Source organism: Pleurodeles waltl, chromosome 3_1, assembly GCF_031143425.1.
Source record: "Pleurodeles waltl isolate 20211129_DDA chromosome 3_1, aPleWal1.hap1.20221129, whole genome shotgun sequence".
NCBI classification, from domain to species: domain Eukaryota; kingdom Metazoa; phylum Chordata; class Amphibia; order Caudata; family Salamandridae; genus Pleurodeles; species Pleurodeles waltl.
The window spans coordinates 800,059,910-800,086,893 of NC_090440.1; positions in this window are offsets into that span (position 1 = coordinate 800,059,910).

Here is a 26,984-nt window from a genome sequence, read left to right on the forward strand (position 1 = left end):
ATAGGTGCTCACGACACACCAGGCCAGCTTCCTACACTTCCCTCTCTGAAAGGGAAAGTGGTGCAGGTGTTCACCGACAGCACCACCGCCATGTGGTACTGCACCAAGCAGGGCGGAGTGGGTTTGTGGACCCTCTGTCAAGAGACTCTTTGCCTATGGACATGGCTGGAACGCTAGAGCATTTCACTGGTGGTTCAACATATGGCGGACTTTCTGCACACCAGAGCAGACAAACTCAGCCATCGATGCATAGACAATCACAAATGGCATCTCTATCTGGAGGTGGTGCAAGGTCTCTTTCAGCAGTGGGGAGAGCCTTGGTTAGATCTGTTCGCCTCTGCAGAGAACACGCAATGTCAGCTGTTTTGCACGTTGGATTTTCCAAGGCGGCACTTGCTCGGCTACACTTTTTGTCACAAGTGGTGCTCAGGTCTCCTTTATGCCTTCCCGCCAATACCACTTCTGCCCAGAGGTCTGAAGAAGGTCAGGCACGACTGAGCCCAAGTAATCTGGTATCCTGAGCTATTGAGCATGGCCATCGAGCCTCTGATCAGACTGCCCCTTCAGGAGCATCTTCTTTTGTAGCAGCAGTGGACGGTCCTTTACCCAAACCTGTCCAGTCTCTGCCTCCTTGCGTGGCGATTGAGCAGTGGCAGGTGACAGCTTTCAACCTTCCGTCCAAAGTCTGTAATGTTATCTTAGCAGCCAGGCATCCCTCCACTTAAACGGTATACTCCTGTCATTGGAACAAATTTGTGGCATGGTGTAGCAACAAGTTTGTTGATCCCCTTTCTGCACCTCTCTCGGAGGTTCTCCTTTTAATTCTTTCTATTGCCCAGCAGGTCCGTGCTTTGGGCACCCTCAAGGGTTATTTGTCTGCCATCTCTGCCTTTTTAACACTGCAAATCAACCTTCTTTGTTCAAATCTCCCATTGTTGGAAGGCTTCTTAAAGAACTCACCCACATGTTCCCTCCTATCTCATTCATAATGTCCAAATAAGATTTGAACTTGGTCCTCACATATCTCATGTGCACTTCATTTGCGCACGTCCATAACTGTCCCCTGTGGCTCTTGACAACTGAAACTGCCTTCTTGATTGCCATCACCTCTGCTCGCAGAGTGAGTGCGCTCCTGGCTTTCTGTTCAAAGCCACCATTTCTGGCTGTCCATCCTGACAAGGGCTTCCGTTCTTCCCAAAGTGGTGACACCTTTTTACATAGGCCAATCAATCACCTTGCCTACTTTTTATGCACCCCCACATCCCTTTCATGAGGAAGAGAGACTCCACCGTCTGGATCCAAAAAAGAATGTTGGCGTTCTACCTCTATCGTACCAAAGATTTCCAGGTTGACGATCAACTCTTTGTGGGTTATGTGGGTGAGAAGAAAGGAAGGGTGGTGCAGAAGAGGGTCATCTCAAGATGGGTAGTCCTCTGCATCAAAATGTGCTACGCTTTGGCAAAAAAGCAACCCCGAGGGCTTGTGTGCTCATTCTACCAGAGCAACTGCTGCTACCACAACGTTAGCACGCAGGGTTTTAGTCCTGGATATCTGCCAGGCAGCGATGTTGGCATCCTTGCACATGTTCACTAAACATTACTGCCTGGACAGTCAGGTTCGCAGAGACAGCTACTTCGGCAGTTCGGTCCTGCAGTACTTTTTGGTGTGATCTTAGTTTGTAGCACACCACGGGGATGGTATTGCTCGGGTATCCATTCTAAGTTAAGGAATTTACAACTCAAAGTTTCTGAGGGATGAACAAGTTACTTACCTTCTATAACAATATATCTGGTATTCTAGATTCCTTACTGACCCGCCCATCCTCCCCGCTCTGCAAACTGATTTCTAGGGACAGGAACTTCCCTTTAAGGGCCCTAGTTTTGGCACACCATTCTGTGTTCTTCATAGCTCTGCGCTACTGTCGTGGAAAGAAACTGATGTCAGAGAACCGGGGTGGTGTCTATATATGACTGCGACGTCATCACGGCAACCACAACATGTATGACGCCTGCTGAGTCGACTAACGCCACCTGACAGCACACAGTGTTACTGCTAGAAGAAAAATCTTCTGATCCAGTCTGACTCCTGGGGGAAATTATAAGGTAAGGAATCTGCAACTAGAATATGTCTCTACCAGATATATCATTACTGAAGGTAATTCATTTGTTCTACAATGCATGTTGGGAAAGGAAGCTGCTGGCTTTCATGTGACAGCGTGCTCTTTCTGATATATCACCATCGCCTTGGCAACCATCTTAACGGAACTAAAAACAATTAAACTGCCAGTGCAAACAGTTGAACAGGCAACGGTGGACACCAACAAGGACATTAAGAGGTTGCAGTCAGAGCTACCCATATTTAAAATATAGCTAAACTTGACAGAAAGCAGAGTATCAGACATTAAACAGATATTGCAAACAATGCTTGACTGGGATACTGAAATCTGGAACCTCAAAGAAAGTGACTGAGTTCGAAATTCACAGTAGGAGGACAGCATCCACATCTTGGAGTACCTGTATAGGAAAAAGATGATAACATGCAGGATTTCTTGCAGTTATGGCTCCCAAAATACCTACCTGGAAATAACTGCTGGAGTTCCACCACACACATTGGCTATGCATGGGACCTACCAGACTTACCTAGAGTCCAGAAAAGTTGGATAGAAACTGCCTTAGTGATAGGGAAAATGTGCATTTTGCGGAAATGGAAATAGTATTTCCCCGCTACACATTCTGATTGGCTATAGGATATTGCATTATCGACATGCATGAGACTAATTTATCAATCAGTACCCGGGGCAAAGAGGGAAATGTGCTATTACTCGCATTAATTACTAGTCCCTAAACGAATGGGGGCTTGAGACCAATCATAGACCTCAGTTTGCTGATCTCATTCCTTAAAAAGTAGAAGTTCAAGATGATGACCCTCCTGCAGGATGTGTACTTTCATCTACCAGAACTGCAGTGCCACAGGTAGTATATGTGCTTTAGGGTGAGATCAGACAATTTCCAATTCACTGTCCTGCCTTTTGGCCTTGCATCAGTCTCCCAAGCACCAGGTTATGTCAGTGGTCATCTTTGCAGGTCTGGGATACATGTATACATCTACTTCAACAAAGCTTGTCTGGAACTACTGAAAGAAAGCAATGTTGTTGCACACCATAGGATTTTCCACAAATTAGTCTAAGGGCCTGATTTAGAACTTGACGAACAAGTTAATTCTTCACAATGGTGACAGATTTCCCATCTGCCGAAATATAAATCCCAATATATCCTATGGGATTTATATTTCGGTGGACAGGATATCCGTCTCTATTGTGATGGAGTAACTCATCTGCCAAGTTCTAAATTAGGCCCTAAGTCTCACCTTCACTTTTGCAGAGATTGCCTTTTATGGCAGCCTTTTTACCAAATCCACAGTGAGTCCAAGACATTCAAACTAAGATCCTCATGTTTAGAGCAAAAGCTACTGTTTAAGCCCTGGTGGTTCCGAAGCTCCGCAGTCTTTTAGCATCTTCCATCTTGCTAGACCTTCAAAATCAGTGGCACATGTGGACTATTAAATGTAACCGTTTTTCGGCAGTGGGCCTAACCTTGGACTTGCTCAAAAGTCTACAGATCATCTGCCTCATTCTGCTCATACAAGGCCCTACCCACATCTCCAGACACTCCCTGGACCCCATCTTCTCCTCCAACAACAAGGTTAAAGTCAGTCACATCACTCCACTCACATGAATGGGCCACTTCATCATCCATTTCTACATACCAGGGCTGCCAACCACCCATACAGAGATTAGCAACACCCCAAGCTGCTGCTGGAAGAAAGTTACTGAAACAGAATGGCTCAACACTTTCCAGCTATACTACCCAGACCCCACCAACGACCTCAATGACACAAACTACTTCAACAACTGGATCACCACCTGCGGTATTATCCTGTTGCCCCTGAAAAACACCATACCCAAAAGAGCTAACAAACAAACTAGATGGTACAATGCTGACCTCAGAGTCCTAGAGAGTTTGTAAACTACTCAAAAGGAAACAGAGATCCACCCAAGGAATCACAGCAAGAAAAAACTTACAAGGCTGCACTTAGACACTATCACCTTGAAGTGAAAGAGACCAAGAGAACGGCCCTGACCCTGAGAATCTAATCTATCTCCAACAACTGTAAGGATCTTTCCACCATCATTAATTAATTCACCAACCCAACAGCCGCAACATACACCATCACCCTAAACAAAAACTCTGCATCAACCTCTCTGACTTCTTCCATGAGGGAAATCACGCAGATCTGAAGTAACTTTGAACTCCAGCCACCTCCCATCCACATTTCCAGCCAGCTAATCTCATCAACCAAAGACTACCAACTTACAGCATGGAGTCCTCTATCCATCGAGGACTCTGCAGCAATAATGAAGACAGTCCACTTAGTGGTATCAGCAGAGCCCTGCCCCAATCATATCTACAACCAGGGAAGAGCCACAATCAGCGCTGCACTCACCCCCATCATCAACTCCACCTCCCTCAAACCCGATCACCTCCCTCAAGACATTCATCTACCCAGATAGCTGAAAACACACCAGTTACAGCCCTCCTCAAACAACCCTCAGCCAACCCGAAGTACTCAGCAACTACTGACCCATCTTGCTGCACCCCTTCCCAGCCAAAGTCAGAGAAGACCATCAACATACAACTCTCTGACCACTGTGAAAACCACACACTCCTGGACAACTCACAATCAGGATTCTGAAACAACCACATCACCAAAATTGCCCTCATCACTGCCACAGAAAACATACGCACCAGCCTCGACTGTGGACAGATCGCTGCCTCATCCTCCTTGACCTCTCTGCCACTTTTGACATTGTCTTCCACTATACACTCATCACCAGACTACACACAGTGAATACAAGGACCAGCTCTCAAATGGATAGCTTCCGTCCTCTCTGGAAGAACCCAAGTCACACTCATGCTGTTCACATCAGAACTCATGTGCCTTATCTGCAGAGTCCCAAAGGGATCATCACTCAGGCCCACACTTCTCAACATGTACGTCTCCTCTAGCTAACATCATCAGATCCTAGTGAATCAACATCATCTCCTACATTGATGACACCCGGATCATTTTTTCCCTCTCAGGGGACACCGCCACCACCAAGATAAACTTCAAACAATGCATGACCAGCGTGCCCAATTGGATGAAAGAGAACTGCCTCAAACACAATGCTAACAAAATTGAAGTACTGATCTTTGGTAATATGAGCTCACCTTGGGACTCCACTCGGTGGCCCGCCAAACTCGTACCCACACCCACCCCAACCAACCACGCTAGGAATCTAGGCTTTATCCTAGATACCAATCTCACCATGAAGTCACAGGTCAACGCTGTCACCTCCCCATGATTCCACATTCTCCGCATGCTACGTAAAATCTTCAAGTGGCTCCCACTGAACACCAGACGCACCATCACACAGGCCCTAATCACAAGCAGATTGGACTATGGAAATGCATGCTGACATCCCAACCCATCTTCACACACTTCAAACGATCCACAACGCTGCTGCCAGAGTCATCCTCAACCTCCCATGTCAATTCCACACCACACCACTTCCAAATAAGCTCCACTGGCTCCCCATCCAAAAGCGCTCCCAATTAAAACTTCTCACACGTGCAATCTGATAGAGACTTCTAGCTGCAGATCCCTTACCTTTGAATTCTACCCGGGCATCAGGCTGGATCCAGAAGATTTTTTGTGACCGTGCCCTTGCGCGTCAGTAGGTGGCATCAATAAGCTCTGCATCAATCATTGGGATCATCTGTGCTAGAAATGACAATGCAGTACCTATAAAGTGCCAACCAGGTGCACCAACTTCAGTTCTTTTCTTTCTGTGCTAGTCATCGCTGATCTGAAAGAACAGCTATCCCTCAGTGGTTTTTTTACTTAACTTTTTTGACTTTTTGTTAAACATTTTTGATTTTTACCTTGTGGTGTGTCGAGGATGTCATCATGTAAGACGGATTATAAATCCTGTGGATCCTGTCAACCGCTGATGTTGATGATGGATGCGCACCTCATCTGTTTGTGGTGTTTGGAGCATGACCACAACCTGAAGTTGTGCTTAGAGTGCTAAGGCATGCATCCAAAGGCTTTGGGGAAGCGATCCCTAAAGCTAATGGCAACCCGGCATGCGACTCCACATAGGGCAAAGTCGCGGTTGGGGGAAGGTCCCAGAAATGGTTGCAGAGTCCAAAGTCATCGTCATCCCACTCCAAGTCCTCAGGACAACTGGGTAAGTTGAGGCACAAGAAGAGCAAGACGTCTAAGCGGTCAATGCGACGAGGGAGTGCCTGAATTCTAGGCTTAATCATTCTGAACCTGTGCTTGGGCCGGTTCTGTTGATTCACAACTTTCCAGGTGCCGGAGTGACCCCTTCCCAACGGAAGGAGTTCTATGAGGCCATGCATCTCATTTTTGGGCAGGTCAACCCAGTCGGTGTGCCTTAAGGCCCCGCGGAGTCGGAAGGGGCCTGTGACCGATGCCAGTTGTACAATCTCAACCTTTCCTGGCATTGGTCCCAATGTCAGTACTCCTGGCACTGCCACATCCAAAAAAAAACAACTGCTCCTCCCCTAGTTGTACCCTCCCAAATGTCATTCCTGACTCAGATAGGGAGCTGGGTGGGTGTTGCATAACTACGCCACCAGCAGGAGCCTAACCTCCTAGATCGCAGCCTGAGCCCTATTCTCTTAGGATAGGCCTCGGGGAAAACTGGGTGGGGGGTCACTGGACCATTTAGAATACCAGCCCTATGAAAAGAAAATGGACTGACGTGGGGATTTGGATGAAGCCACTTGACTGGACACCTCTCCAGATACTGATATACTTTCTCCCCCTACCGTGGCTACGAATGAGGGAGCTTCCTACGCAATGGTGGTGAGGACAGCAGCTGAGATTCTAGACCTTCAACTGCCCTCAGTGGAAGTCAAGACTTAACTCTTGACAGAAGTGCTGCAATCGGGAGTTTCCACATCCGAACTGCTCCCATTCAGTGATGCACTTAGACAGTCTTATGGGTACCTGGTCCAAACCCAGCTCAGGGGATCCTGTGAATAAGACGATTGCCTGCCTCCATCACCCCACATCTCGGGACCCAGCCTTCCTCACCCAACCTTCCTCACGCATCACCCTGCCCCTGAGACTTTGGTGGTCCAAGCCTCACAGTGCTTTCCCTACTTTTCCCCTGGATAGGGAATCCAAGAGGCTGGATTCATTTAGGAAGATGTTTTCTTCCACCAGCCGGACATTAGGGCCTGTGATCCCTGCATGTCTTTTGGCTCATTATTCCCGCACTCTGTGGGACATGGGTGAGCAAGTGTGGCCACAGGTCCCAGAGGAGGCCCAGGCTGTACTCTGTCAGGCTGTTGCCGATGGGAGAGATGCAGCAAAGTTCACAGTTCATTGCAGGCTGAACACGACTGACTCGCTAGGCAGAGTAGTTTCCACATCTGGCTTTTCAGGGGATGTCTAAGCTTCCATCATGGACATGCCCTTCGATGGCACACGTCTCTTCAGAGACAAGGCAGATTCCGAGTTGAAGCGCTTTAAGGATTCTTGGGCTACAGTCAGGTCCTTGGGTGTCACAGCTGCCCCCCAATCTGCCTTTCACTCCTTCCTGCTGCATCAGTTCCCGCTTAGTCTCTGTGCCGCACATGCTTCCCAGCCTCTGCGTGGACAAGGGCACAGTACCCACTGACCTTGTGGGTCAGGTGGTCAGTGATGTGGTCAGTCCACCACCGCCCCAACTGCAGAAACCTCTAAAGCCTCCTCATCTGCCCCTTTTCCACCATGGGCATCCAGTTGGCGGCAGGATTTGCAATCACCTTCCCCACTGGCAGTCCATAACCTCAGACAGGTGGGTTTTGCAGACTGTCTGAAGGGGCTATTTCTTCCCTCCATGTCACCATCTCACGACCTGACGATGGATCATCTGTCACTTCTCTGTGAGGAAGTCACAGCTCTGTTGTCCAAGAGAGCCATAGAAAAGGTTCCAATGACAGAAATAGTTTGTGGTTGTTATTCCCAGTACTTTCTGGTCCCCAAAAGGACAAAGGTCTTCTCCCTATTTTAGATCTACAAGCTCTCAATCTCTTATTCAAGAAGGGGAAAATCAAAATGCTCATGGTGACTCAGATTCTGGACCCAGGAGACTGGATGATAGCAATGGACTTGCAGGGTGCTTATTTCCACATTCCCATCCTGCCTGCCCACAGATGTTCCCTGCAGCCTGCAGTTTACGGTGGGCCATGAGCACTTTCAGTTCACCATGCTTCCCTTTGGCCTTACCAGTGCCCTTTGGGGGTTTACCAAGATTATGGCAGTGGTTGCAGCTCATATGCGGAGATCAGGGTTTCCAGTCTTCCCCTATCTCGATTTATCTTGACGACTCCCTTTTGAAGGCGGGCTTGCCCCAAGCTGTCATCTCCCACCTCTTGACTACAGCGAACCTCCTACATTCACTGGGGTTCACTATAAACGTGATGAGGTAAAACCTGTTCTGAGCTGGTCTGGACATGGTGCAGCTTCAGGCGTATCCTCCAGAGCGGCAAGTCCAGGATATTCTGGATATAATGCTGATGTTTCAGCCTTTATCCTGAGACTGACGCAGAGGCTGTTGGGACTCATGGCCTCCTGCATCCAGCTTGTGACACATACCAGATGGCATATGCTGGTTCGGCTGTGGGACCTGAAGTGTCAATGGACACAGCATCAGGAGAATCTCTCTGATATGGTCCAGATATCAGAGGGACCTATGCAAAATCTGCAGTGGTGGCTAATGAACAACAATTAGATCAGAGGCAGATCCTTCTCCCTTCCCCAACCAGATATGATAGTGGTGACAGATAGGTCACTCTTGGGATGGGGCAGCCATCTGAGAGAGGTGGGGATCAGAGGACTCTGATCTCTGGCAGAATTCAGACTCCACATCATTCTGCTGGAGCTTCAGGCAATCTGGTAGACATTGAAAACCTGTATTCCTTCCATCAAGGGAAGACTTGTGCAGGTGCCCATTGACTATACCACCGCTGTGTGGTACTGCAACGAACAGGGCAGGGTCATTAACCCTTTGTCAAGAGGCTCTGCATCTGTTGGCACGGCTGGAATGTCAGGGCATCTCCCTGGTGGTTCAACACCTGGCGGGCTCTCTGAATGCCAGAGCAGACAACCTTAACCAACCTAGCAGATTCTGGATGGCATCCCCATCCAAAGGAGGTGCAAGACCTGTTTCAAGAATGGGGAAAGCCTTGGTCAGATCTATTCACTATCACCAATAATGCGCAATGTCAGCTGTTATTTCTGAGGCGGTTCTCGCTATGAGATGCTTTTCATCTTGAGTGAAAGTCCGGTCTTCTATACGCATTTCTGCCCAGAGTTCTTAAGAAGATCAGCAACAACCAGGCCCAAGTCATTCTCGTGGGTCCAGATGGGGCATGGAGAGTTGGTATCCAGAGCTTCTGAGCCTGATCATTGGTCCTCCAATCAGGCTGACCCGATGGGAGGATCCTCTGTCATAACAATAGGAGAGGATTCTGTAGCCGAATCTGCAAGGACATTGAGCAGCGACAGATGACCACTTTCAACCTTCCCTCCGAAGTCTGAGATGTTATTCTGACAGCTTGGCATCCCTTTACTAAGACTGTACATGACTGCCATTGGGACAAATTTGTGGCATGATGTGCCCCAGAAACATTGCCCTCCCCCCCACACTTTCTGCATCCTTATTCCAAGTTCTCTAAAAAAAAAATCTGTGGCACAGCAGGGCCCTTCTTTCTGGAACGGTTAGAGGTTATTTGTCTGCCATTTTGGCATTTTTCACGGTTGCTGGACCAAACATCTTCATTCAAGTCACACGTTATGACTAGGGTGGTCATTACAACATTGGCGGTAAAAGCCGATTACCGCCGTGCAGAAGACCGCCAACCCACCGCCGCGGCCGTGGAATTCCACCACAACTATTATGACCCACAGTACGGAATCCGCCAAAATCTAGACACCCACACAAGTCCGCCACACCAAAGGTCAGTGATAAACTGTTGAAAACAAATCCTCCACCGTCACGCCAACAGAAATACGCCCACACTATCACGACACACAAATCCACGCGGCGGTCTTTCAACCGCGGTTTTCCATTGGCGGTACACACCGCCATGCTAAAAATACACACACTTTTACAAAACACATTCACATTGGACAATTCGAAATACACACACCTGATACATATACACACAACTACCACACATCCAATACAATATAAAACACACACCCACATCACCCACAAACCCCTATGACCAACAATTCTGAAAGAAGGCCAGAAAAAGACACCACCAGCAAGAACAACAGCATCCACAGGCACACAACACCATCACCCACAGAACTTCCACACACCTCACACAACACCCCACTACATATCAGCACACTTATCACCACACACATCACCTACACCACCCCATGGCACGGCAAAGACACCCCAGGTTCTCGGAGGAGGAGCTCAGGGTCATGGTGGAGGAAATCATCCGGGTAGAGCCACAGCTGTTCGGATCACAGGTGCAGCACAACTCCATTGCAAGGAAGATGAAGCTATGGCGAAGAATAGTGGACAGGGTCAATGCAGTGGGACAGCACCCAAGAAATCGGGAGGACATCAGGAAGAGGTGGAACGACCTACGGGGGAAGGTGCGTTCCGTGGTCTCAAGACACCACCTGGCGGTTCATCGGACTGGCGGCGGACCCCCACCTCCTCCTCCACAACTAACAACATGGGAGGAGCAGGTCTTGGCGATTCTGCATCGCAGGAGTAGGTGGAGGAATGGACTCTGGTAAGACAAATCTTAACTATTACATCCACCACCCTACCTGCATGCCAGCACATACCCCCACCCTCACCCTCAACCCCAGCACTCCAACTCCTCACATATGTCCCAACATCACAAACCACCCATCCCAACACCAAGCCCTGCATGCAACAACAAAGCATGGACACCCATTACTAAAGCATGTCCACTGCACATACCCATACACCCACTAAACCATCATCACACAAGGTCCCACATAGGAATGCAAGCACTGGGGTACACGGTCACCCACCCATTGCACACCATGACACACACAGATGCAATAACCATCCTTTTATACCCCTGCAGGACCCCTACCCAACGTCACCGGACAGGAGGGTCCACACATGTCCACACCACCAACAGAAGAGGCCCACAGTGATGACAGCAGCTCTGTCCAACTGGATCTAGATGACCAGCCCGGACCATCGGGGACCTCGGGACAGTCGGTTCCCCTCACCCAGTCGCAGGCCACCACAGACCTTCCCCCCTCTGGAAACACCAGCACAGCATCCACCCAGCGGGCCCATACCTCCGTCCCCAGGACACGTCAATCAGCTGTGTGTCCACCACTACAGGGAACCCAGGCTAACCCACCACCCCAACAACAACAGGGACCTGGGGGCAGTGGCAGTGGGCACACGGTCCAGGGGGCGGAGGCCCAGGAACATAGGGGAACTGGGAGGGCTGCTGTGTGTCAGGGGGCGGACAGGCCAAGGGAACCCACTCTCCACGAGGCCCTCTCCTCCATCATGGGAGCCTACCACCACTCCCAGGAGACAATGGCAACGGTACTGGCCAAGTTTCAGGAGACCCAGCGCCTGCAGGAGGAACAGTATATGGGCTTCAGGGAGGAACTCAGAACCATCAGCTCCACCCTGGGCACCATTGTAGGGGTGCTAAAGGAACTCGTGAACACCAGGAGGGACACTGTGGCACCACAAGGGGCCCCTGACACTAGCATGGACGATGAAATGCCCACCACCTCCACCGGCGCAAGTGGACAGGACGCCCCGCCACAGGACCACCACACCAGCACCCCACCCCCTGCAGAGGAGAACCACCCTGCAAACGGTCCCTGAGATCCAGAGCAAAGACAGAGCACGATGCCAAGACCCCCGCCAAGAAATGAGACCACCCTGATTGTCATCCTACTGTCCCACTTTGTCACCCTGTCCATCCTCAAACTGCCCCAGCTCCACTTCCTATGCCCATTAGGGCAATGCACCTGTGAGACTAATAGACTGGACTCTGCCATGGACATTCCTCCACCATCACCCCTCACCATGTCACTACCCCCACCAATATTGAGCACTTAAATAGACACCCTTAAAGCACAAAACAATCTGGAGTCTGTCTGTGATTTCGAAATAAGTGTATTAGGAATTACAGTGACAAAAAGACTTTCAATTGTAATGTCAACATACCTATGTCACACAGCTCTAGTCCATGAGGAATCTAAGCAGATGTCACACAATGGGACCCACATCTGTGAAATTGTAAGGGAAAGTGACAACTCAGTGACCATACACTGGGTGAAAACGACAGACAGTAGAGAGGTAGTAGTGTTAAAGTACATGTATTAGGCAGGTTTGTATTCTTACCTGTGTCTAACTGGACATATTGCTGGATCACTGAGTCCCTGTTGTTCATGTACTCTTCCTCTGCTTCCTCGTCTTCACTGTCCACAGGCTCCACAGCTGCCACAACACCGCCATCTGGACCATCCTCCTGCAGAAAAGGCACCTGTCGTCGCAAAGCCAAGTTGTGAAGCATACAGCAGGCCACGATGATTTGGCACACCTGTCATATGGAGGCACCTGAACCTCGCCTTCAGGAGGCCAAAGGTCCGCTCGATCACCCTCCTAGTTCGCCCATGGGTCTCATTGTAGCGTTCCTCTGCCCTTGTCCTGGGATTCCTCACTGGGGTCAGTAGCCATGACAGGTTGGGGTAACCAGAGTCACCTGCAAATGGCGAGGGACAACTGTTAGACACGCACTAACCTGTAGAGATATCCCCATATCCAGACAACCATTCCCACTGTCTTGCTTCCAGGTGCTCACCTAATAGCCACACACGGTGCCTCTGGAGTTGACCCATCACATAAGGGATGCTGCTATTACGCAGGATGTAGGCGTCATGCACTGAGCCAGCGAACATGACATTCACATGGGAGATGTACCGGTCTGCCAAACATACCATCTGTATATTCATTGAATGATAACTCTTCTGATTTCTGTACACCTGTTCGCTCCTGTGGGGTGGGGGGGACCAAAGCCACATGTGTCCCATCAATGGCACCTATGATGTTGGGGATATGTCCCAGGGCATAGAAATTACCTTTCACTGTAGGCAAATCCTCCACCTGAGGGAAAAAGATGTAGCTCCGCATGTGTTTCAGAAGGGCAGACAACACTCTGGACAACACGTTGGAAAACATAGGCTGGGACATCCCTGATGCTATGGCCACTGTTGTTTGAAATGACCCACTTGCAAGGAAATGGAGCACTGACAGCACCTGCACTTGAGGGGGGATTCCTGTGGGATGGCAGATTGCTGACATCAGGTGTGGCTCCAACTGGGTAGACAGTTCCTGGATTGTGGCACGGTCAAACCTGTATGTGATAATCACAAGTCGCTCCTCCATTGTCGACAGGTCCACCAACGTTCGGTACACCGGAGGGTGCCGCCATCTCCTCACATGTCCCAGTGGACGGTGCCTATGAAGAACAACAGCGAGCACAGAGTCATACAACTCAGAGGTACATAACCACAGTTTACCCAGAACACCATTCATACTCAAAAAGTGGCCTGTATGTGTGTTGAGTGTAGGCCTAGGTATGTGTGACGCAGTTGAAAATGAAGCCATGTGGGCCCCTGAAATGGCGGCTGTCTGACCTCTAAAGTGGGGCAATGGGATGTGAGGTAACTGCGCTGGCGTTGTACACCGTCACAGTAGGCGGTCGAAGACCGCGGCGCAATGCTGCATTGGTTAACATTGGACCCTATGAGTCCCAGGAGCCAATGGCGATGTACGCCGGCGGTGACGGTACGCACCGCCGTGGACGTGACCGCCATTTTCTATCTGTTCAATCACTCGATACCTGATCTTCGACAGGAGAGGACCTACACTGCAAGTGCTGCTGTGACCTCGGTCTGGAAGAGACAATGGCTCGAGTGTCTGGGGAAAGGGCCCCTGCCTTCACATCGGAGGAGTTGGAGAAACGCGTGTACATGGGGTCCTCCCCCAGTACACGCTATTCTACGGTCCTCCAGACAAACAGGTAAGTACACAGGGAGCATGTTGTGTGGGCTATGCCTGTGTGGAGAGGGCTGGATACAAGAAGGAAGGGGGGAGAGTGCTGCGTGCATGAAAGATGGTGAATGCATGTGCCACATGCCAAGGGTAGGGATGGGGGCCAATCACTTTGACGGTGCAGTTGGTAATTACTTACTCTTCCCCCTGTACATTTCATGTAGGTCAGCGGCCACCAGAAGAAAGATATTTGGCGTGCCATTGCCAAGGATGTCCGGACCCTGGTTGTCTACCACAGACGGAGCACCCACTGCCGGAAAAGATGGGAGGACTTTCGCCGCTGGAGCAAGAAGACGGCGGAGGCTCAGCTGGGGATGGCCTCCCAACGTGGGAGGGGTGCCCGTCGCACCATGACCCCCCTGATGTTCCGGATCCTGCCAATGGCCTACCCGGAGTTGAATGGGCGCTTGAGGGCATCACAGCAGCCACATGGGGGTGAGTACACTCTCATTCTGCTGACATTGCGTGCAGTGGAGGGGTCTGGGTGGGGGTGGTGGGTTGTGGGTTCCCCTAGGCCAGGGCGAGTTCCGTAGGCAAGGTCCCTCCGTAAGGCAGGCCATGTGGCACCCCAGCCCACCTCTGTAGAGTGCCAAGTACACCTAGTCATGCCCCTGTGCATGACTATGTGTGCAGATGTCATCCATAGCCTTGTAGGCCATTCCCCAGGAATTGAACAGTGGAGCCCAAGAGCGCGGCGTAGTGCAGGGGGCTTCTGTGTCTGTCGTGTTCGCCAACGGTAGCGCTAATGCATGCACACAACATGTCTTTCTTCTGTCGCCCTCCCCTTTTTGTGGTCTCCCTGTTCTTGTGTGCATTAGCATCATCAGGCGGAGGAGCAGTGGCACCGGTGCACCAGGGGACTGCATCCCACATGACCATGGAGGGCCACACTATGGACTCAGAGTTCACCAGTGGGACGGAGGGTGAGGGGAGCTCCACGGCGGGGACAGGAGCTGACACCAGTGACACGGACTCGTCCTCTGATGGGAGCTCCCTTGTGGTGGCGGCAACATCTGTGCTCCCCCCATCTACAGGTACAGCCGCCACCCCCCCCTACCAGCACCGCCCTCCCAGCAGCCCCTCAGCCTTCACCCGTGCCCGCTCACCCGGGAGGGTGGACATCACCTTTGCCCCAGGCACCTCAGGCCCTGCCCCAGTCACCCCTGCTGCCCTCAGTGAGGAGGCCATTGACCTCCTCAGGTCCCTCACTGTTGGGCAGTCTACCATTTTGAATGCCATCCAAGGTGTAGAAAGGCAGTTGCAACAAACCAATGCATTCCAGGAGGGCATTCATTCTGGTCAGGCAGCCCTTCAGCAAGCTTTTCAGACTCTGGCCTCAGCACTGATGGCAGCCATTGTCCCTGTGTCTAGCCTCCCCTTCCAACTTCCGCCACCCAGACCCAATCCCCTGTACCTCAGCCTATCCCAAGCACACCTACAGACCAGCATGCACACACGTCAACACACAAGGGAAGCTCAGGCAAACATAAGCCCCACACATCCCACAGGAACTCACGCAAGCATAACACACATGCAGACACACCAACATCCACTGCCTCCACTGTGTCCCCCTCCTCCTCGTCTCCCTCCTCCCTCCCAGTCTCGTCTACACTCACACCTGCATGCACTACCTCTACAGCCACTACTACCATCACCGGCACACCCACCACCACACCCCGCTCACGTGCAGTCACCACCCCCACTACCATTCACACGTCCCCTGTGTCCTCTCCCAGGGTGTCTGTGACGCCCCCTATAAGATACACAAACGCAGGCACACACCCACCCAACAGCCATCCACCTCACGACAGCCTCCAGCGCATGCACCTTCACCCAAAGTCAGCAAACAAACACCTCCTACAACCACCACCTCTTCCTCCACTCCCAAACCCCCTCCAGCTACCCATCCCAGTGTGTCCAAAAAACTTTTCCTGCCCAACCTTGACCTCTTTCCCACACCTCCCCCACCCCGTCCATCTCCTAGGTCCCGAACTAGCACCTCAGCCACATCTCCGGGACCAGTGGTGCCTGTAGTCACCGGAATCTGGAGTGCACCGGCCACCAGGGCAGCCAGTGTGGCACGGAGCCACAGCACAGACAGTCCCCCACCTGTGAAGCATCGGAAGTTGGCCAGTGCCCGGCAGGAGAAGGGGAAGACTCCAGCCACCAAAGCCGCTCCCAGGGGTCCTGGTGGGAGTGTGGAGTCAGCTGTGACACCATCCAAGGTGGGGAAGGGCCACAAGAAACCTGGCAAGTCTGGGAAGAGCAGCACGGCGGAGAAGACTGCCATCATCCCCGCTGCCCAGGAGGCCACCTCCAGCACAAGCCCAGCTGGCCAGGACCGGACCGCCAGCACAAGCCCAGCTGCCCAGGACCAGACTGCCAGCACAAGCCCAGCTGCCCAGGACAGGCCGCCAGCACAAGCCCAGCTGTCCAGGACAGGCCAGCCAGCAAAGCCCAGCTGCCCAGGACCGGACCGCCAGCACAAGCCCAGCTGCCCAGGACAGGCCCGCCAGCACAAGCCCAGCTGCCCAGGACAGGCCCGTCAGCACAAGCCCAGCTGCCCAGGACCGGACCGCCAGCACAAGCCCAGCTGCCCAGGACAGGCCCGCCAGCACAAGCCCAGCTGCCCAGGACAGGCCCGCCAAAACAAGCCCAGCTGCCCAGGACAGGCCCGCCAAAACAAGCCCAGCTGCCCAGGACAGGCCCGCCAGCACAAGCCCCGCTGCCGAGGACAGGCCCGCCAGCACAAGCCCAGCTGCCCAGGAACGGCCCGCCAGAACAAGCCCAGCTGCCAAGGACAGCCCGCAAGCACAAGCCCAGCTGCCCAGGAATGGCCCGCCAGAACAAGCCCAGCTGCCCAGGACCGGACTGCCAGCACAAGCCCAGCTGCCCAGGACAGGCCCGCCAGCACAAGCCCAGCTGCCCAGGACCGGACTGCCAGCACAAGCCCAGCTGCCCAGGACAGGCCCGCCAGCACAAGCCCAGCTGCCCAGAACAGGCCCGCCAGCACAAGCCCAGCTGCCCAGGAACGGGCCGCCACCACAAGCCCAGCTGCCCAGGACAGGCCCGCCAGCACAAGCCCAGCTGCCCAGGACAGACCCGCCAGCACAAGCCCAGCTGCCCAGGAACGGCCCGCCAGAACAAGCCCAGCTGCCCAGGACCGGACTGCCAGCACAAGCCCAGCTGCCCAGGACAGGCCCACCAGCACAAGCCCAGCTGCCCAGGACAGCCCGCCAGCACAAGCCCAGCTGCCCAGGACAGGCCCGCCAGCACAAGCCCAGCTGCCCAGGAACGGCCTGCCAGAACAAGCCCAGCTGCCCAGGAACGGCCCGCCAGAACAAGCCCAGCTTCCCAGGACCAGACTGCCAGCACAAGCCCAGCTGCCCAGGACAGGCCCGTCAGCACAAGCACAGCTGCCCAGGACCGGACCGCCAGCACAAGCCCAGCTGCCCAGGAACGGCCCACCAGCACAAGCTCAGCTGCCCAGGACAGGCCCGCCAGCACAAGCCCAGCTGCCCAGGACAGACCCGCCAGCACAAGCCCAGCTGCCCAGGACCTGACTGCCAGCACAAGCCCAGCTGCCCAGGACCTGACTACCAGCACAAGCCCAGCTGCCCAGGACAGGCCCGCCAGCACAAGCCCAGCTGCCCAGGACAGGCCAACCAGCACAAGCCCAGCTGCCCAGGAATGGCCCGCCAGCACAAGCCCAGCTGCCCAGGAACGGCCCGCTAGAACAAGCCCAGCTGCCCAGGAACGGACTGCCAGCACAAGCCCAGCTGCCCAGGACAGGCCCGCCACCACAAGCCCAGCTGCCCAGGACAGGCTCGCCACCACAAGCCCAGCTGCCCAGGAATGGCCCGCCAGCACAAGCCCAGCTGCCCAGGACCGGACCGCCAGCACAAGCCCAGATGGGCCATGAAGGCCCGCCAGCAGCTGAGTCCCTGCAATGGAGACTGTTGCCTCAAGCACCGCTGAACAGGGCACCGCCGTCTCAAACACCGCTGACCAGGGCACCACCGTCTCAAGCACCGCTGAACAGGGCACCGCCGTCTCAAGCACCGCTGAACAGGCCACGGGCGTCTCAAGCACCGCTGAACAGGGCACCGCCGTCTCAAACACCGCTGAACAGGGCACGGCCGTCTCAAGCACTGCTGGCCCATGAGCGGCAAGGTTACTGACGCAACTGAGTCCGTCACGGGGTGCCCCCTCCAGAACCAGTGGCGGGATCCATCCACTACCTCTGTCCTTAGTAGGATGTAGCACTCTGGGCACAGAGCCCCCTCCAGAACCAGTGGAGAGATCCATCCACTACCTCTGTCCTTAGCAGGATGAAGCACTCCGGGCACCATGCCCCCTCCAGAACCAGTGGAGAGATCCATCCACTACTTCTGTCCTTAGCAGGATGTAGCACTCTGGGCACCATGCCCCCTCCAGAACCAGTGGAGAGATCCATCCACTACCTCTGTCCTTAGCAGGATGAAGCACTCTGGGCACAAAGCCCCCTCCAGAACCAGTGGAGACTGTTATCCACTTGAGAGACTGTTGCTTTGCACTCCCCAGGATTGAACAGTGGGCAACCCAACCACTGTAGAGACTTGAGAGGCTGTGGCTTTGCACTCCCCAGGATTAAACAGTGGGCAAACCACCCACTGTAGAGACTTGAGAGACTGTGGCTTTGCAGTCTCCAGGATTGAACAGTGGGCAAACCACCCACTGTAGAGACTTGAGAGACTGTGGCTTTGCACTCCCCAGGATCGAACAGTGGGCAGCCCACCCACTGTAGAGACTTGAGAGACTGTGGCTTTGCACTCCCCAGGATGTAACAGTGTGCATGTGGCCCTCTCGTGGATTTGGCGTCGTGCACTCAAACGGCTGAGGTGCCCCCCGTTTCCCTCCCCCTGAGGTGCCTGTTTTATTGCTCTCTGATGCCCCTGCAGTGCTCTCTCCATCATGGTCGGGGATCCTGTGTGGGCCTCGCCCATACCATGTGGTCCCAGTGTTCCACTAACTTTATTAGAGCACTACCTGGACTACTATGCTTGGTATATATTTTGTACATGGTGTATATATATATTTTTGCCTACTTGCTTTTAATATATTACAATGGTTACACTCATTTCCTTTTGTCTTTGCATTCTTCCGGGGGGGGGAGGTTGGGGGGTGTAACTGTAATGTATCATGCTGTATTAGTGTGTGTGTGTTGTCGTGGGTGAGGGTGGGGGTGGGGGTGGGGGTGTTGCGTATTGCGTGTGTCTCTCTCTGTTTTTTCCCTCTCCCCTCCCCTGTGTCGTAGGTGCAGTACTCACTGTGGTCTTCGCCCCCGGCGTTCGTGCTCCTGGTAGAGGAGCAGGAAGACTTATGCATGTATAATTTGGAGTTCCGGATCCGTGGTGTCCTCGTTCTTCATGGGGTGTGTAGAGGTGAGCGTTTTTCCTTCGGGATTCCTGTTTCCGCTGTGTTTTTATCCGCGGTGAATCCGCCCCCGAAAAGGTGGCGGATTGGCCTGTCATAATAGTGGGGGCAGTACGTTGTCTCCCGCCTGTCTGTTGGCGGTGACCGCGGCGCTGTTTGTTTGTACTGCCGTGGCAGTCGGAGTGTTAAATTGGCTGTCTTTGTTGGCGGTTTCCGCCACGGTCGTAATTGCAAACATTTTATCGCCGGCCTGTTGGCGGTCTTACCGCCGCTTTAACACCGTCCGCCAGGGTTGTAATGACCACCTGGGTTCCTGAAAGGACTACAACACATTTTCTCCCAAGTCGGTCATCATGCCCCAATGGGACCCTAATCTCGTCCTTACCTTCTTCATGTGCGCACCCTTTGAGCGGCTACACAACTGCCCACTTCACTTTCTGGCTATCAAAACAGCCTTCTAGTGACCATAACATCGACCTGGAGGGTCTGTACATCCTCGTTATACCACCTCTTACCTAGAGGAGCTGGTTATGAGGACCTGTTCCTCCTTCCTACTGAAGGTTGTAACACTTTCATTTAGGCCAAAACATCAACTTGCAGACTTTCACACTTTCTTTGCTTGATCTCACCCTCCTAAAGAAGAGGAAAGACTCCACCATGTGGACCACAAAACAGCGTTGTCATTCTACCTTGATTGCACAAAAGAGTTCCGGGTGGTCAGTCAGCTTTTTACAGGGTATGTTGAAGCTAAGAAAGGGAAGGCAGTGCAGAAACGGGCCATCTTAGGGTGAATAATGCTCTGCATAAAGTTCTGCCACGCATTGGTCAAAAGCAACCCCCTGAGCGCTTGTATGCTCATTCTACCAGAGCCAATGCTAGGGCCACTGCATTAGCTCACAGTCCCTGTCCTGGACATCTGTTAGGCAGCAACGTTGGCGTTGTTACACAAGTTCATGAACTAATACTGTCTAGATGCTCATGTCCGTTGTGTTGTGCATGTCGCCTATCAGGTCCAGTAGGACTTTTTAATTTGATTTGTTTTCCAGATCCACCCCTGGGGACGAATTGCTTGGGAATCTATTCTAAGGTAAGGAATCTGCAGCAAAAAGTCTTCTCAGATAAACAAGTTACTTACCTTCGGTAATATCTAGTAGAGGCTAACTAACTTCAGATTCCTTACCAACACACCTATTCTCGGCACTCCGCAAACTGATTCTGTAGGGTACCCCTACTGAGGGCCTTAGCAATCCACATGAGTGTGTCAGCATTCTTATGGCTCTGAGCTTCTGGTGTTGAAAGTAACGAATAGAAACTGATGTCACCGCACTGGGGTAGCACATGTATAGGCATCATACTTCGTCATTCTGGCACGGATGACACCAGCAGCGCAGATGACACGGAGACGAATGATGCTATCTACCAGCACACATGAGCACTGTTTGAAAATTTCCAGATTCATTCTGAGACCTGGGTAATATTCTAAGGTAAGTAATGTGGGGCTTGATAGAGTCTCTGCCAGTCAAGGTGTTAGAGATGGTAAGTAATTTGTTATTTGAAGCTTTAGGGGAAAATAGTGCTTCAAAGCACGAAGCACCAACTGTGGTTATCTGGTCATGCCAAACCAAGACAAAGTCACAAGTTCCGGCCGACTGAGATCGTACGTGGGCCAGATACAGGGACTAAATTAATCCTGCTAAGAAATGTAACTTAAGTCCTGGTTGCCGAGCTTTGCACCAAGAAGCATTGATCCTGAGAAGAGATGCAAGGTCTGTGTCGAAGATGCATTGCCCAGCATTGGTTCCAATGAACTGTGTGTGTTGCGGTCTTGTGTGGAGGGTGTGTCAGCCAGCAGCAGTTCCGATGAGCTGCGAGGCAGGCTTATGTCGAGGCTGCATCATGCAGCATTGGTTCTGAGGGGGTGCTGCTTCGAGTTTGCATGGCACTGCATCAGGTGTGCATCTCACTGCATCGTCCTGATGAGACCACAGCAGGGTTGGCAGAGCACCTTTAGTCCCACTTCTTAGGGGTACCACTTCGGGGTTAGGATTCACAGCAGGCAGAGTCCTGGTGCAGGGTTCAAGATGGAGCTTTTTCTGTCCCTGAGGCTCTGATCAGGAGGCCAGCCAACTAGCCCTTGGAGTTATTTTGGTGGTCATGGGTTCAAGGTGCAGGTCCAGTCCTTCTCAATTCAGATTCTGAGCCATCCACAGCACTGAGACAGCCCTTATCACAGCCACCGATGACATCAGGGCCCTCCTAGACCACAACAAAACACCGGCCCTCATCCGCCTGGACCTGTCAGCTGCCTTTGAAGCTGTCTCCCACTATAACTTGATCAACTAACTTCACTTAATCGGAATCCAGGGAGATGCCCTCAAATGGATCACCTCATACCTCACTGGAAGAAACCAGAGAATCTGTATCCCACCATTCACCTCATAAACCAAGGAGATCATCTGCAACATCTCATAAGAACAAGCTTCATCACATTGAAGACTCTATGACGCATCTTCCCCCACCTCAGATTTCCACACAAGGTGCAGGCTAGTATCTGGCTTGTACTATCCAAACTGGATTATGCCAATGGACTCTACCATGGATCATCTCTATCTAATATGAAAAAACTACAAAGTATTCAGAACCCCACTACCAGGCTACTATTACATGTAAAGCCACAAGCCCATATCTCACCTGCCTTGAGAGCACTGCACTGGTTACTTGTTACCAGAAAATACACCTTCAAGCTGCTTTGTATCACCCGCAAAGCTATACATGGAACAGAACCGCTCTTTATCAGAAACAAAATAACCAAATACATTCAACAAAGTAACCTCAGCTCAAGATTGGCACCCCGCCTTAGAACACCACCATACAAGAAAAAGACTACAGGTGGCACAGCCTTCTCCGTTCAGGCAGCCAAACTATGAAATTCATTACTCCCAAATATAAGATCCACAGATAACCATCTTGTCTTCAGAAGACTCCTCAAGAGTTGGCTCTTTCCTTCATAACCACCATATTCAAACAGCTATGGACTGCTTAATGCTGTATTGATAAATTTTTGTAATCTGATTATGTGTAGTTCTTTAGGAAATATGTATCACTACTATGTCATAACAATAAATCACACACATACTCTTTAAACCTATTTAACTAATGTATATTCACTCATGTTTAAATATGTAAATGTATGTATATATAGATATATAAAAATAAAAAAATAAAATATATATATATATAGATATATATAGATATGTATGTGTGTGTATTCATGTATGTATGTATGTATATATATATATATATATATATATATATATATATATATATATATATATGTATGTTAATCTATGCCTAACATGTTCATAGGCCATTGCATAGCTCCTAGATACGTTGTTATATTAGATACTTATGATTCCCTGCTCTCATTTTATATCACACTGATCAAATGTTTTATTATCATAAGCATTTGGCTATTCAAAAATTGAGCAAAGATAAATGTTAGAAAAGTACACTTATTAATTAACTTCAAATATTACAAATCTTTAAAGTCTGTGTTTATACAGTAGTACTTTTCTTCTCATATTATACCCATTATTATATTAATTAAACATATATTTCTTTATTATGTATTTACATATCTATTTATTTATTACTGTACTAGAGAACAATTAAATGAAAATAAAATAAAACCTATAAAGAAAGTTCAAATTATAAATGTCAACTAAAAAAATATGAATAATGAATAAATAAATTAAATAAAAATAATGATAAAAAATGTGTGTGTGTGTGTATATATATACATATATTTATATATAAATAAAATTATGAATAAAACAAATTATTATATTTTTGCTCTCTTGTAAGCTTTACTTTGTCTACCCATCACCATATGTCATGTCTCTATGTCTCTATCAATCTATCCTCCATCCCCACTCTGACAGATCCCAAACCCATTCTACTACTTTCATCTCCTAAATAACCCTGCCTAAGCTCTTCCCCCCTCTTCCACATGTAACTTACCCAAACCTCAGTTTACTACCATGATCTCGCAAACAACCCTACTAAATTCTCCCTCTTTTATCTCACCTTTGACTCATCCAAAACCCCTACTGCTACTATGATCTCCCTAACCCTTTCCACAGACTCTTCCCTCCTCCATCACCCCTTTACTCATCCCAAGCCTCATCCTGTTACTATAAACTCCCAATTAACACTTCTGGATTTTTCCGTCCTCTACCCCTCCATTACTCCAGTCACTCCAGCTAAAAAACTCACATATCCGCAGCTCTAATTAACTCATAATAATACTAAAACTGTACTCATATTTCCCTATACTAATCCACCACTAATTCCTTTTGGGTTCTGGAGTAGTGTGCTTCTCGCCGAAAAGCGCTTTGACGCCTTGTTCAGGGTAGTAAGCGCTATATAAATACTATTACAGTACAGTACATAAAGAGGTGTGTGTGCTTGTGCATGTTATATTAAAACACGTGAATAGGTTGAGGGGTTCAAAATAAATAATATTGCATAGTACATTGACAATGTGATTATCTACAATAGAGGATGAACCAGGTCTTTTTTAGGTGTCCATCATAGTATTGAAACAAAAAACTTGCTGTAGTGATAGGAGTAGTCCAGCGGAGGAACTGGTTGTACATCTTATGTGAATGCATCTAGGACCATTTTAGAAGCTAAGTTATTGTGGTTCACGGCACTACTAGGTGGCCATGCAGATAACGTGGAAAGGGTCTAACACTTATGCTCATAATTTGCCTGGTTCAGTGAAGAGTTACACCCAATGATGGAAACAATTACAATGCAGAATAGGGCTTACTTGAGTGTGAGTCTCAAATACAAGCCCAATTTGGAAAGGATTCTGAAATTAAATCCAACAGTCCCTGAGGAAATTGTTTAATTCAAATTTGTTGGGAGGCATTGCTTTCCTTTCAATCATCTGGTGATCCTGTGGCGTTCTTCAACTGGAGTGGTCCAACTTGCGAGGAACCTGGTCCCAAAGTGGGGTCCTCTTATATTTCTGCATAAACAACACAGTCCTTAAGATGTCTTGTGAATACTTACTGTTTGAGACCGAAATGGTGACGTAAAACCCATCTTTCTGTTGGACCGTTCGCTTCACTCCAACAAGTTTTTGTTTTACTACTATGATGGATGTTCTTGTGTTGAATTGAGAGAGTGGGTTACCAGTACATTGCTAGAAGTCTAAAGATTGCAAGTTTCATGCTCTGTTGTAGATAAATGCATTGTCAATGCACTATGCAATATTTTTTTTAACCTCTTAACATATTAACGTGTTTTCCATATAACATGCATAATTATATACGACTGTCTATGTGATTTAGTCAATGCTTCATTTCAATGTTTTTTTCAACTAAGTACAAGAAATTAAGTTACAATGTCACTTTTGGGCATCACCAAATATTTTGAATACTTGATTGTTTTTGCCAAATAACTCCCTTATAGGCACCTTTACTTGTTTTGTTATAGATACTCAAGCCCACAAGGGAATACTGGGTTGCCCTTTTGTTTGTTATAACTTTCTAAAAGAGACATTTTCAGAATTGTGACTTAAAATCTGACTTTACTATTAAAGAGCATTGACAATTCTATAGAGACCAAACTCAACATTCCTACTTGTTCCCAATTGAAAGTTGTCACTTATTATATGTAATAATGTAACCAAATGTTATCCAATGGGAGGAGTAGGCCTTGGATTAGTGAAAAACTAATTTAATAGTTTTCCACTACCAGGACATGTAAAAGTTAATAGTACATGTCCAACTTTTCAAATACATTGCACTTTGCTCTGTGTGATGTTTAGGGCCTCCCATAGGGATAACTGTATGTATTAAAAAGGAAGGTTTAGGCCTGGCAAATGATTTATTTTGACAGGTCAAAAAGGAAGAATACAACTGCACATACAGGCAGCATTGGTAGCCCTGAGGTAGGTTAAAGGGCTACTTAATTGGGTGGCACAAAAAGTGCTGTAGGGCCACTAGTAGCATTTAATTTATAGGACCTGAGTATGTGTAGAGTTCTAAGACCAGCAAAAACTGAGCCAGCATAAACTGGAGGACTGAAGGAAAAAAGTGGAGGAAAATGGCAAGAATGTCAGGCCCAACATATGCCCACCCCCAGTGAAAGCACCCTCATGGAAGTTCTCATTGCTAAGATGGAAGAACATGGATAGATAATGAACATAGGTGTGGTCGGTTCTAAGGCAGATAGACCACTTCAACAGTTTTAGATTCTCACCCCTTATCTGCATTAGCCATCTTAGGGGTCTGCCTGAACCCGGAAGTAACCCCCAAACAGGTATGATCTCAACTTCTGTTCCCAGACCACTGCAAATGCATCCCTTTCTATTGTAGTCCACCTCTGGCTGGTGGTTGATCTAGGATATCTTTGTTTACCTGTGAGAGCACGACCCTTATGCGATTATCTGAGGCATCTGTCAGCATGATGAATTCTTGGGGAAGTCAGGGGCTTTGAGTACAGGTACCGTGCACACATGGCTTTTTTTATGGTGTTGAAAGCATTCTGGCATGCCTCAGTCCTGATCACTTCTCTGGGATGCTCCTAAGAAGTCAGCTCGGCCATGGGAGCAACAATGGTGCCATACCCCTTGACAAATCTCCTGTAGTACCCTGGGTGGCCCAGTTTGGTCTTCACCTCTGTCTGGGTGTCGGGAGGTGCACAAGCCAGAATGGTTTGAATTTTGGCTTGGAGGGGCTATACCATCTCCCCTCCAACTTAGTGACCCAAGTAGACCACCGAATCCTGCCCTATGTGGCACTTACTGGCCTTGATAGTCAGGCCAGTCCTTTGCAGCACCTGATGCACTTCCCTTGGGTGGCACAGGTGGTCATCCCCACTGGAGCCGAAGACCACATTGTCGTCTAGGTAGCCGGCACTGTGTTCTCCAAACCTGTCACAACCTGATTGACCAACTCAATAAAGGTGGCAGAGTTGTTCTTCAATCCAGAGGGTATCATCTAAAACTGGAATTGGCCCTCTGAGGTAGAGAATGCAGACCTCTCTTTGCCCCCACCTCAGTCAAGGTGATCTTCCAGTACTCAGACGTCAGATCAAACATGCTGAGGCACTATGCAGCTCCCAACCGATCAATAGGCTCATCAGCTTGGGGGATGGTGTGAGCACCAGTCTTCATGACTGAATTGAGTCCCTGCTAATCCACATAGAACCAGAGTTTGGGGGTGGTACCTGGAAGGGCAGCCTTAGGGACCAGCACCAGTGGGCTGGTCCAAGGTCTACATGAGGGCACAATTTCCCTCAGTTCCAGCATTTTGGAGACTTAGGGCCAGATGTAGCAAGGTCAAAT